General features: G+C 39.0%; 1 long non-coding RNA gene across 1 annotated transcript in view; it reads left to right on the top strand.

Annotated features, from left to right (window-relative positions):
- LOC148187266 (uncharacterized) overlaps positions 1-7,517 on the top strand; it is a 44,595-nt gene extending 37,078 nt beyond the window's left edge. Inside the window, exon 3 of the long non-coding RNA XR_015778998.1 lies at positions 7,381-7,517. This is a non-coding gene — a long non-coding RNA (uncharacterized LOC148187266). The remainder of the gene's footprint in view (positions 1-7,380) is intronic.
- The last annotated feature ends 5,097 nt before the right edge of the window (positions 7,518-12,614 follow it).

Raw genomic sequence — 12,614 nt, 5'->3', positions numbered from 1 at the left:
GATGTGAAAATAAATAGATAAATGATGCATTATATAAAAGCATTTATCTTTAGGATCATTTGAGAAGGATGTTTTTTACTGTCCCATAGTAAAGAAATGGACATAAAGTGGACAGTGACAGTAGCTATTCTAAAATGCTTTTGTCAAGCTTGTAATATTTAGAAGAGGGATCGTGTGTGAACATCCAGGGTAAAATGCTCAGGTGCAAGACATAAAGGAGGTCTGCGCACTTACCCAAAGGACCCGCATGTTGAGGGTAAGAGCATATCATAGGTTTTTGGCAGGACAGTCATTAAGTGTCAAAGCAGCATTCTGAGGAAGTTATTACCAACTTACAGAACTATTGTGCAATAGTTCACCGTCCACCTTCTCTTTCTCTCCATCCCTTTCTCTGTCTCTTTCGACTTCACACAGCAAGCAGCGTTATCATCAGCACTTCTGCGCTCAGGGTTGGTCTCTCCGGTCATAATGCTCTGTAAGAATATTTCAGTCTGAGAATATGTAAGTCTAACAAGATGTCCCAAAAGCAAGTGAGCAAGCATCACTGTTCACACCGAGTCTGTAAAATATGAACTTCTGTTCAAGACGTAAACAAACCACTTAGGATATCCACTGTGTGCACTAATTCGTACTTGAGATGTAACTGTTTAAAAGATTAATATGTACTTGTGCTTACCACATTTGTACTTTATCTTATATTTGATACTTACTGGAAATGACATCACCATAGCAAGCAGCGTGTAGGTTATTAGCAGTGGTCATTACCAGAAACTTTCAGCCCCTGTTTGCAGGTTTGCGGGTCAGATTTGGGTTATTAATTAATGCATAGGTTTGCAGGACAGGAAGGGTGGATTGGAGTTCATAATCAGCCAGTTTGGTGCCAATTAAAAAACAAAGAAACAAAAAGACCCCCCACATCACTCCTGTACACTGTTAGGCTTTACATCAGTTGTTCATTTCTCTTTGCAGGGCAATGTTTCAACCTACAAGATAATAGTAATATTTACCAGGTTTGCCCTTTCAGTTTTGCGTGGTAGCCTGTTAGCATCAGCTAAAGAGCACCATTTACATTCACCATTTAAGTATACCTAAAACTGGTGTCTAGTTTTATATCTTGAATATTTTGTCACAAACCAGTGCATTAGATTAAAGTTTCAGTTATCTCCAAAGTCAGTGTGTGCAATGAATGTCTGTACCAAATTTCATGACATGCATCCAACAACTGTTGAATAATTTCACTGTGAACCCAAAATGTCTCTCTGCTGGTGGTGCAAAGTAATGTGGATGCATCGTCTAAGGACCATTAGTGTTTGGACAAAATTTCATCACAATCCATCCAATAGTTTTTGAGGTCTTGAGGCTTTCAGATGCTGGACCAACAGACTGTTGGACATTTCCTAGAGCCACACCAACATTGTGACAACAAACATTAAATTGGGTTTAGTTTTGTATAACTTGGAACTTAAGAGGCAACAAATGAACATGCCACATCATATAAGACTCACACTGATAACACTTACCTCCTCATTTCCTTATTCAAACTGTTTTTTTTTTAAAGAAATGTGTTGAATGGTTTCTACATTGTTTCGTCATCCCTGGCAGGAGCATTGAGTGATTCTCTTCTTGCAGGAGCAACACCATTCATCTTTTCAAAGCAGCAGCAGAGGAAACCTGTTCAGAATATTGCTTTATAGTGCTAATATTTATTTATATATTATTTATTTGCTGTGGCAGAGAGGTAGCAGGAGAAACAAACACAAGCCAACAGGTAATGTTTGATTGTTATTTGCTCCCACAAAAGCTGATGGCTCTTAAATAAGAACTCTGTAAAAATTGCATTTAGTGGTGATATGAATAGAATGGCAAAATGTGTTAAGCTTGACATGCAGTAGTTTGTAAGTGTTACTAATTCTACACTCTATAGGAATAAAAGGTGTTTAACAGTCATATGAGTGTGCTAAATATCGCAACAACTAACTTTTTTTTACAAACAGTCATGGTCACTAGAGGATTAGTCATACTTATTATTATGCACTAATTTATGCCTTTTCTGCATCAATTTATGGCAAAAATCATGGATGGCTCACTGAATGGGCATACTGGGCACAGCCCCAAAGTGCCTTTACCTGCAAAATGTCATTCAAATTAACCTGTACTGACTGAGATGAAACCACAAAGAGATGCAAAGAAACTTCAAAATGACACACAATGACAAAAAAGAGACAACTATACCTCAAAGAGACACAAGCAGACCTTTAAAGAAACACATAAGAACAAAAAAGACATGCTAAGGAACTACAAAGAGACACAAATTGACTACAAAGGGACACAAAACAAGTACAAAGAGATGCAAATGAATGACAAAGAGACACAAAATGACTACAAAGACACATGAAAAAGACATAAATATTCCTAAAAGAAACACAAACTCATCCTCAAAGAACCACAAAATGACTACAAAGAGATGCAAAGGAACTGCAAAGGGATGCAAAGGAACTACAAAGACGGGCAAAAAGACTACGAAGAGAAAATAAAGAAAAACAAATCGACCAAAAGGACATAAATATACCCCAAAGAGAATAAAATTATCAGAGGCACAAAACCACGCAAAAAAAAGGCAAAGCAACCATAAAAGTCTGTGCATCTTGCTGGGAGAGGTGGTGGGGCCTTATTTGCATGTTGGTGCCCAGGAACCCATTGTTTCATAATCCGCCCATGGCGATAATGTCTTTAATGAAAGTCCCGTGCTACGTTTGTAAAATGTGCATGTTCTAAATATTGAGGGGGACATGTCCCCTGCATCCCACTCAAAATCTACAGCTATGCTTACCATTGTTGGTGATGTGTCAGTATCATACAGAACACCACTGCTGCAACGTGTTGTTTACTGAATTGATTCCCTCTTGAAAAATGTCAACACAACAAATACCTGTTTTCTGAATTTACACTACAGAAGCAAAAGGTTCTAGTCAATTGCCTTTTCACGTGACCCTGGTCTCTGCATCCCTCCCTCCCTGTGCATCTGTGTCTGCATGCATGTGTGTGCATGCATGTGTGTGTGTGTGTGTGGTGGTTAAATGGCTGCCTACAACTTGGCAGAACTCTGTTCAGACCTCGCTATGCATCTCAATGACTGCAGGCACACTGCAGAATGAGTCAAGCACTGTCAACACTGGGAGAGCTTTCAGACTCATCACTGGCTCTGGGTTTGAGTTTTTGAATGCCAAGGTGTGTGTGTGGGTGTGTGTAAGAGAGAGAGAGAGATAAATGTTCAGCTCTATCTTTTTAACTCAGTTCAAATGAAATATGGATTTTTAATGTGTCAAATCAGGTCAGAGGACACATGAACCTTCTTTGTTTTGCAAACAGCAGACACACTGACACATAAAGGTAAGGATACTGTGTTACCATGACCTCAGCGTTATGCTCCCTCTGTGTTGTTCTGGTGACCTGTATGCCCAGTACTATTATGCATAATTACCTGTTTGAAAAATGCCACAATGACTCACACGGCTTATTATAGACCAAGGTGTGACAATAAGCAGCATGGACAGAAACCATGAGTGTGTGTGTCTGTGGGTCAATGAGGGAGTGAGTGGGTGAATCAATGCATGTGTGAGCAGGCAAACATTTTCTCTGTAGTTTATGCATGACTTGGGTATGTTCCTGTCATAGCTGTTTCACTGTGCATTACTAAAGCTCTTCAAACTTGTACAGCCTGTACACACAGAATAATGTATAACCCTTCATGCATTTACAACTGGGAGCCATCGATCCACATTGTGTCTCTGTTTAGGTTGCAGATTGTGCAGCAGCAAGCCTGCATAGTACCAGTGTTTGTTACTCTCAAGGGGCAGCCTTTTATGACTTTAATACCAAACTTTTGAGGACTTCAAGGCAATCTATTTATCTAATAATAAAACTTTGGAGCTACAACAGGCAAGATTTAAACACTCTCCTTATCAATCTAAATCATGGAGAGCACTGCATTAAAAAACTGTCTCTAAATAGGTTTGCTTTGTTTACCAAAAGAAAACAGGTGTGTTGGTTACATACACCCGATCACCTTTAAGTATATATATAAGCATATATTACTTCGTAACTGATGTAGTTATCATTATAGTTATCTATATATTTTTTGATATGAATCTCCTGATTTTCTGCACGTCCAACATCCACATTCATTTAAAATTTGATTATTACCCTCATTTCATAGTATGTGTTACTATTCCACAAAGAGATGTGCTAGGCATCACTCCAGCCATGCTGAATTCAAAGGCAGATTTTCTCAGCAAAGGTGCATCTTATCAAAATTTTGTAAAATAATCAATGGGGAGATTTTCTCAGACTATCACAGTCTGTGTTATCCACCATTGTAACAGTGGCTCCGTGTACACATTTTCACTATTATTGTATTCCAATAATCAGTTGGACACTACTGCAAAAAGTTGTTTTCCCAAGAAGCGCCCTTTCATTCCTGTGAAAGTTGCTCATCCAGTGCATGTGCCAAAAAATGTCTCTCTTTCTGCATTGCTTCCTCATTCCTGCATGTGCTCACTTTTCCTGAACTCGCTTCCTGAACTACAAACTTTGGACTGATATGACATTAAGGTCATTATAGGCTCACTTTTTACAAAAATTTAACTGTAATGGATAAATATTTATAATAAGTAATAATTGAACAGCCTTTGATAATTATTACATGTTTATTGGAACTGAGCAACATTGGCAGTCATTTGGAGTTGTGTTAATTGTAATCTAAAGAACACATATCCAATATTAACTCTTCTATTAGTATTTTGTTTTGGTCTCCACCAATGGCTGTGACTCAGGAGGCAGGGTTGTTCGTCAATTTATCGTCCAAATGATCTCCTCTAGTTCACAGGTCGAAGTATCATTGGGCAAGATACTGAACTGAAAATTACTTGTGAGTGTGTGTGAATGGTTAACTGAATAGCAGGTGGCACCTTGTATGGTAGCCTTGGCCACCAGTGTATAAATGTGAGTGTGCATACATACAAATGCAAGTCTAGTACTTGAGTGAAATATCTATTTAGTTGTCAAACGCTTCATCATGTTTACCAGTCAGCTGCAAACCTTTCTTTTTGCAATTTGAAGCTTTCTCTTTTGTGACGGATGTGTATAACAAAAAGTGACCTGCAATTTTAACATTGGCCGCTATGCCAGATCATTGCACCTTCCGGAGCTGTTCTGGGTCAACCTCTGAGGCTGAAAACAAAACCAATGCAGGTCATCTACCGTTATTTACCGCCTGATACTCTCATAACAACTATGCGGGGAATTAACTTACCCATTTATAATTCATTATGGCCCAAAGTTACGTATATTTAAGGGTGGGCTGCTTGAGTGACAGGCTGTCTGTGAGGCGTTGCTACAATTTGTGAGTCAGATTCACCCCTCACTCCTCCACAGTTTAAACCTCTCGTCCACATATGGTCACTTCTGGCTTCAAAACAACATGGCGATGGCCGAAACACCAAACTTGCACCTTGAAAACTGCAGTCCTCAAGCCAATGGGTGATGCCATGGTACCTTCATCCATTATTTATACAGTCTGTGTTGTTGGTGCATGGTTAGTCCTGTGTGTTAAAGAAATCTGTAGAGCTCTCTTCGACCCAGTAGCCATTGCTCACCACATTCTTTAAATCTTGTGGGCAGATCAAGTGAAACTGAGAGTCAGGGATTTGACTCAGTGTCAGAAAGGTACAATATAGATTTAGCTTACAGTGTTATCTTAAGATTTAAACTAGTGAACAAACATGCCAACCTGTAATAATCACCAAAGCTTTAGAATCAAGATACAAATTCGTGATGGAAAAAGCAGCAGCCGTGATTCAGTGGAATATAGAATAGAGGTGAAGACAAGCTGACTACTGCATGGTTGTCATCGAGGTGGCCGTGGTTGACTTGGCAACCAAATCTCTGCGGAGTTGTTGGGACAGAAACAGGCTGATTATTATTAAGACTTTTTTTTTAAACTCATGCGTCTATTTGTCTCCATGTGCATTATGTTTGTATGTTCGAGTGTGTGTGTTGCTGCAAGAATTATGGTCATAAAATGATCTTTTTCTGACCAGAGGGGTTGCTGGATAATAAATGACAAAAACTATGATTTATGTCCAGGCTAAATCACATAATTCAGTGTAGCTCAGTGTATAGGAAATTATATTTATGATTCTGGACTTGCACCTGAACATACATCCATGGTTCTGCAAGTCATGTCAGATCGAGTTTTTCTGTGTAAGACAGTTTACTGCATGCTATCGTCATCATTCAGTGGGTGCTTGTTGTTTCAGTGAAAGCCTGAAGGACATTGTAGCATGACAGCAATGCAGCTATCCATTTTAGTTCCTGTGCCTCCTCCTCCTCCTCCTCCTCCTCCTCCTCCACCTCCACCACTCCTCCTCTTTCTTCCCCGCCTGCTAATCATCTGTGTTTCTCTCTTCCCATCCTCCTCAACATTGTCATCCTCCTCCTCCTTCTCTCACTCTCTTTCTCTCTCTCCCTTGACTCATCATCCTTGTCCTCCCTTCCTCTCTATCGTCCTTCTCCTTTTGTTTGAGATACAGGACCCTGGGGACTCAAGGCTGCAGTAAAACAAGTCTGATGGATTCAATATGTCCTGATGAAAGTCCTTGACCAAAATTTCAACGATTTAACAGAAACAGAGTGAAGCAGAGCATATAGGCTCCTTTTTGCTTAAGATTTGAGTTGGATAGCGAGGGGAAGAACTACTATACCATCAAGCTCCATCAAACTCTTAATTTGAAAAAATTCCAAGCTTGCGGCTTGGGCAGGTGTGTGTATGTGTGTGTATGTACATGTGGGGGTGGTATGGGTGGACCTCTCTGATGTCAGGGAGAGAGTGTGATGAGGCTTGTGTCTGTGAGGTTGTAAATGTTTGATGGGGTTTGATCCTACCATCTGTCCACTACTGCTGGCTAAGAGGAAGAGAGAAACCGAGAGGGTTACAGTAGACAGCACGAACACCCACAATTGGAAAAAGAAAAAGATCAAAATGTTAGCATGTCATCATTTAAGCGTATATTAGGCCTCCCATTTAAATGGAATGTTTGCATGACATATGACAAATGCATAATCTAGTATTACATGCATCACGTGTAAAAGCCTTTGGAAAAGTGCTATATAAACAGCAGCAGCAGAGTAAATACCCTAATTTAATCACATCAAGTCATCTCTGTAAACTATATAACTCTACAAAGCTACAGAAAACATTAGTATGTTAGCATGCTAGCATTTAATGACTAGCACTTAATACAAAGCACAACTGAGGCTGTTTGGGATGTAATTGCTTTTACAGATATTTGGTCATACACCAGTGTATTGGATGTATTACAGGTCTCCCCCGATGGTGGTGCTATATGGAAAGTGAGGGAATCAGCAAACTTATGCAAGAGCTGTTTTGCATTCTCCTTAAACTCTCCAAGTTGTTTTCTGTGAGGCTGCTTGTACAACTGTTCACCTCAATTGCCAAAATAAACGCTGGTGCTGTGATTTTTTGCAAACCTCAGCTGTGTAAAATTTGTATGTGCGGATATGTTGAAACATTAAGTTTCTTTACATATTAACAACACTGGGGATAATGTGTAGATATGTTCAGGCACAAAGAACACTTGGTTATGGTTAGGAAAAGATTATGTTTTGGTGAAAAATACCTGTTTTGGTGGAACAGTCCCCACTGGAAATGCAGCCAGTGTTTTGCTTAAAAGAAACCACATACACACAAAACTTTAAGTGGCAGAATCGCTGCTGGAAATACTGCCAGATGCTTAAAAAAATAAACAAAACCTAACAACCATAAAAGAATACACTTTTGGTGACACAATTGCAACTGGAAATGTCGTTTATATCTTGCTAAAAATCACCTGCTTATTGTGGCACAATCGCTGCTAAAAGTGCCGGCAATGATTTTGAAAAAAAAACAACAAACAAACAAACATAAAAAAACACATTTGGCGGCACAATCACAGCTGGAAATGCTGTTGAGGTCTTGCTAAACATCCCCCACTTTTAATGGATCAGTCACTCCTGGAAATGTCATTGGTGGTGCTGCGTGTCTCAAACAGTTGCCTGCAGTGGCCTGCAGCTTGGCAGCTGTCATATCCAGGTGTCAAGCCATCCACCATCCCCACCACCTCCCAATGACAAAAATCAGCTCATATACATGTATTCAAGTCACTTTAGAAACATTGATATGGTTAATGGTAAATGGACTGTACTTGTATATCGCTTTTCTAGTCTTTTCAATCACTCAAAGTGTTTATGCCACATTCACCCATTCACACATACATTCACACAGTGGTGGCAGAGGCTACCGTACAAGGTGCCGCCTACTAGGCCCATACTTTGACATGTCATCCGAGGATTGAACTGCTGACCTTCCGATTAGTGGACAACCCACTCTACCTCTGAGCCACAGCTGATATGATATGTATGAAGTGTACAAATGCATGCTGTAATATCAGCGGTTTGTTGAATGCCAACATTTTATCCTGGTGACCGGGCTTGACTACTTAGATTCACTAATCACTCAGTTTAGTTCATGGAGATCCATCCAATAGTTGATAGCATATTTTGGTTTGGACCATGATAGTGGACTGCCCAACAGGCAGACTGAGTGACATTCAATCCCCAGGGTAATGCCGTTCGGATGGCAAAAAATTGAAATGGTGAAAGAGAGGAAAGAATGCTGTGACATTTGCTCTCCATTTATCTGCTTTAAAAGGTTGTTCTGGGGGCAGCATTGGCAAGGATCAAAGAATATGCTAAACAGTTTGTTATAGATTTTATGAGGTATTGATTGTTGGGTGCTGTGACATTAGTGTGTGTAGAAAGTGCATATGGCATGTTCATGATTAATGTTAGTTTACACAGTGCACACGTTGCTATGAATATATGAAGAACAGATATGCATTAATGCACACAAAATGCTTTTTGTTTGCATGAATGCAAGAGCATCTCAGGATCCAGGATCCGCCCCCCCAACAGTCACGTTGCTGTGTGCCTGACCCCAGGGGCAGGTGACTGGCTGAGCTCCCAGCCAGTGCGATTTTAACAGATTGATCATCTATGTTATACTCCAATCAATGACTCTAACTACCAATGGGCCAGATTGTGAACTCTGCAAACTGAGGTCAGTAAACACAACAGATCCTGGGGGGCCCTGAGGGCTTTGGTTGGGAGGATCAATCTCTTTACTAAAGGGCCCCTCCTCGCACTGTTGCTCACTGGAAAGGTCACAAAGTCTTTCTGCTTGATAATAACGCCAACGCAGCTCGTACAGCAATCATCACCCGCCCAGACATCAAATAGGATTAATGAAATCCTGTAAACTCCTGTGACCTCCTGTGCATCCGTGACCTTCTCTTTACAGTGGCCCTTTCTTGGATCTGCTTTAACCTCTGAGTCTTTAGATATTGTCTGCGATCAGCATTTTGATTGCAGATTAAGAAAACATGGAGCGTATCGTTTTATGCAACTTTGCCCTTCCATGCAGCAAAAAGCAAAGCATAAGGAAGTAGTTCCCTTTTGGTGCAAGCTAAGGCTAAATAACATATCAGTGACTGAGTTGTTCTTTAAACATTCCAGTTATTGTTTTTAACCAAGTTTGAGAGAAAGTTAATGAAACAGAAAATGACATATATCAGTACATTATGACTGAAGAAGTTAACCTCTGTTGTTCAGTTGGCAGAGCTTTAAGGTCTAAAGGGACTACTGTGAGGACAGAAACATCTGGAAGAGTGATTAAGATAAAACAATCTGGCTCTAATAAATCTATGACAGGGAATCACTTATTCCTTCCAAGCCTCTAAACTCCCACTGATTCCAAATATAGACGACCATGCCAAATGAACCTGATAAAACCCATCACATTAATATTTCTCAGCAGGCTTTCAAAAACCACAATATGCATTTTTGAATTTTTAGCATTGATTTTTTTTTAGTAGTGAATTGTGTAAATGTATGAAAAACAAAAATTTACAGTGATATACATTGTGTACTGAAAGATTTCCTCATGCAGTATGAGACAGAAGTAAAGTTTGCTTTGTGCATAGAATGAATAGACAACCCAAAATAAAAGTAGAAGTAAAATAAAATATTAAACATGTAACTTCTTTCACCCAAAGATGATTTGGTGAAATCAATAGGGCTAGCGTTAGTATGCCTGCAGCCCAGGCCAAAAAAGTTGAACCCTTATTTTTTTTTTACTAACATTAGCCATCACTGGCTGCTTCTGAAATTCCCTACTGTTAGACGTTTGGACTCATATAATGCAATAGAAATTACTTTTTTTATATTACAGAGGGAGTAAAGTACCATAAAAAGGTACTGTTGGATACCAGTGCCAAATTCCAGGTATCAATACTTTTATCAGTTCAGATGTGAACAGTACCCAATCCTAGAAATCAATCAATGATCTTAGAAGAAGTGCTCCTTAAAAATATATACTTTTTAAGGTGTGAGGTGCATTAAAGTCCTAATTTGACAGTTTATGGGAAATTAATTTATTCGGTTAGAGGAGAAGATCAATGCCACTTCCATGCTTCTATGGTAAATATGAAGAAACCAGTAACTTCCTGTAGTCTCCACTTTTTTATTTTGATTTTTTCAATTTACCAAATACAGACATGAAAATAGCAAAACAGCCTTGAAACACTTGCAAATTTCTGAACACCAGACAAGTTAGGACAATCTGTTTTTACAGTTCTTAAATTATATATTTGCAGCCCTGAAATTCACACTTAACTATAGCCAGAGGTGTAGTAGTAGTTGATGAGATGTGTGTACTATAGGTAGATAGTTACTAAGGAGGAAGTGGGTATACTCTCCTATATATTCCGATGGCTTTTTGACTGATAAGTGGATATACTGTAAACTACCAGAAAAAGAGGAGGGTATACCCTCCACTACACCATTGACTATAGCCATTAGGAAATGAATTTTCTTGATATCCTGTACGTGTAACAATAACAACACCAATAACAAAGATGTCCTCTTTTTTTTCACTGGGCCTACAAATTGGAGAACACTTCTTCATGCTGAAAGTCTGTCTATAAGTCAGTTCAGTAGACTGTTAAGGATATATGAACAATAAAGAAGATATGTTATTCAAAGCTAAGGAAAAAAATGAAGATTTGGCTGGCTTGTGCAGAAGACAGAGCGTATTCAAGAGGCATATTCACAAGTTCAAAAACCCTCAAATCTAACCCAGATCTAAGTCATACCTTATTTACTGTATTGTATTCACACCTAAAACTTAGAACATTAAGGAAATAATTCTAAAACATTGGAAGTTTCTCCAAAACAACCCATCCTTGACTGAAACATTTCAAGACCTGCCTACTTTTGGAAGACGAAGAAACATAAGGGAATTAGTGGTTAGAACATGTCAACATCGTGAAACTCATAACAAAACCTCTTCAAGGCAAGCTGAGATGTGGAGCCTCCATGAACTACCAGTATACCTAAGACCTATGTCGTCTATCCTACCAATGAGAAGACCATCACTATTAAGGATTTTATTGCCAGCAGTTGTTAAAGAATGGCATTATTTGAATTTCTACTTAATTTGTATGCTCTTAAATTATATTTGGACAAAATATCACAATAAAAATATTTTTCCATCAAACATACAATACTAAATCAGCTTAGAAGTGGCCCAGATACTTTGTGCACACAAAAACAATTCATGTCTGCATGTGATGAGTTTGATACAGTAGATCAAAGGAATGCAAAGTCAAAGGGTTTTACTTTGCATGCAAGTGGTAAGAGGCTCAGCCTTTGGGAACTTTTACCAAAAATCGCTTAATTCTCAGTTCATAGTTGAAGGAACTGAGATTTTGGTGGATTACAGAGTTTCTGGAGGAAGTAACGTGTAGTCATGTCTGGAAACCTCCAGCTGGTAGTCACAGCATGCACATCATTCAGACCGCCTTTAACTACATCTGCAGGCTGACACACACATCACAGTACATCACAGCATCCTCGGAGGTACAGCTGTCTCGACTGATAAGAGACACTTGGAGCTCCACCTCGCTGTTAAAGTGATCCAGAAATACCATAATCCTAACCAACTCTTTTTGTGTACCCCTCTGAACCACAGACACACAGCCTAATGTCTAAATAAACCAACTAAAGTTACTCAAATGCATATTATTTGTTCTTTTTTATCACTGAGACACACACTGTAAATATTAGTGACTACATTCACATGCACAAAATATTCAGTTTTTTGCCCTTATTCCAAAAAAGAAAATATTCAACCACTGTTTACGAGGCTAATGAAAATAAATATGCCTCTAAAACTCCCGGTTTTATGCATTGGAGCATACTCAGTTTAATATAAATATGTATGTTTTAAAGGGGTAAGTGCCCTAACGTGTCATTTATCATGTCAAAATAAAGGAAAGTGGAACAGCTTAAGCCATTTGGCTTCTTTATGTCAAATAAGGACTTTTTCACAGTGTCCCACCCATGGCAGAGTTGTTTGACTGTGTGAAGGCAGCCTCTCTCTTTCAATCCTTCAACCAACTTTTTCAAAAGTTTTGTATTGAGATATTTGCTTATTTCTG

The sequence above is a fragment of the Plectropomus leopardus genome, chromosome 15 (assembly GCF_026936395.1).
Source record: "Plectropomus leopardus strain MGB_pleo_1.0 chromosome 15, ASM2693639v1, whole genome shotgun sequence".
Classification (NCBI taxonomy): Eukaryota; Metazoa; Chordata; class Actinopteri; order Perciformes; family Serranidae; genus Plectropomus; species Plectropomus leopardus.
The sequence above is the reverse complement of the archived record's forward strand: the minus strand, read 5'-3'. Positions and strand labels throughout refer to the sequence as shown.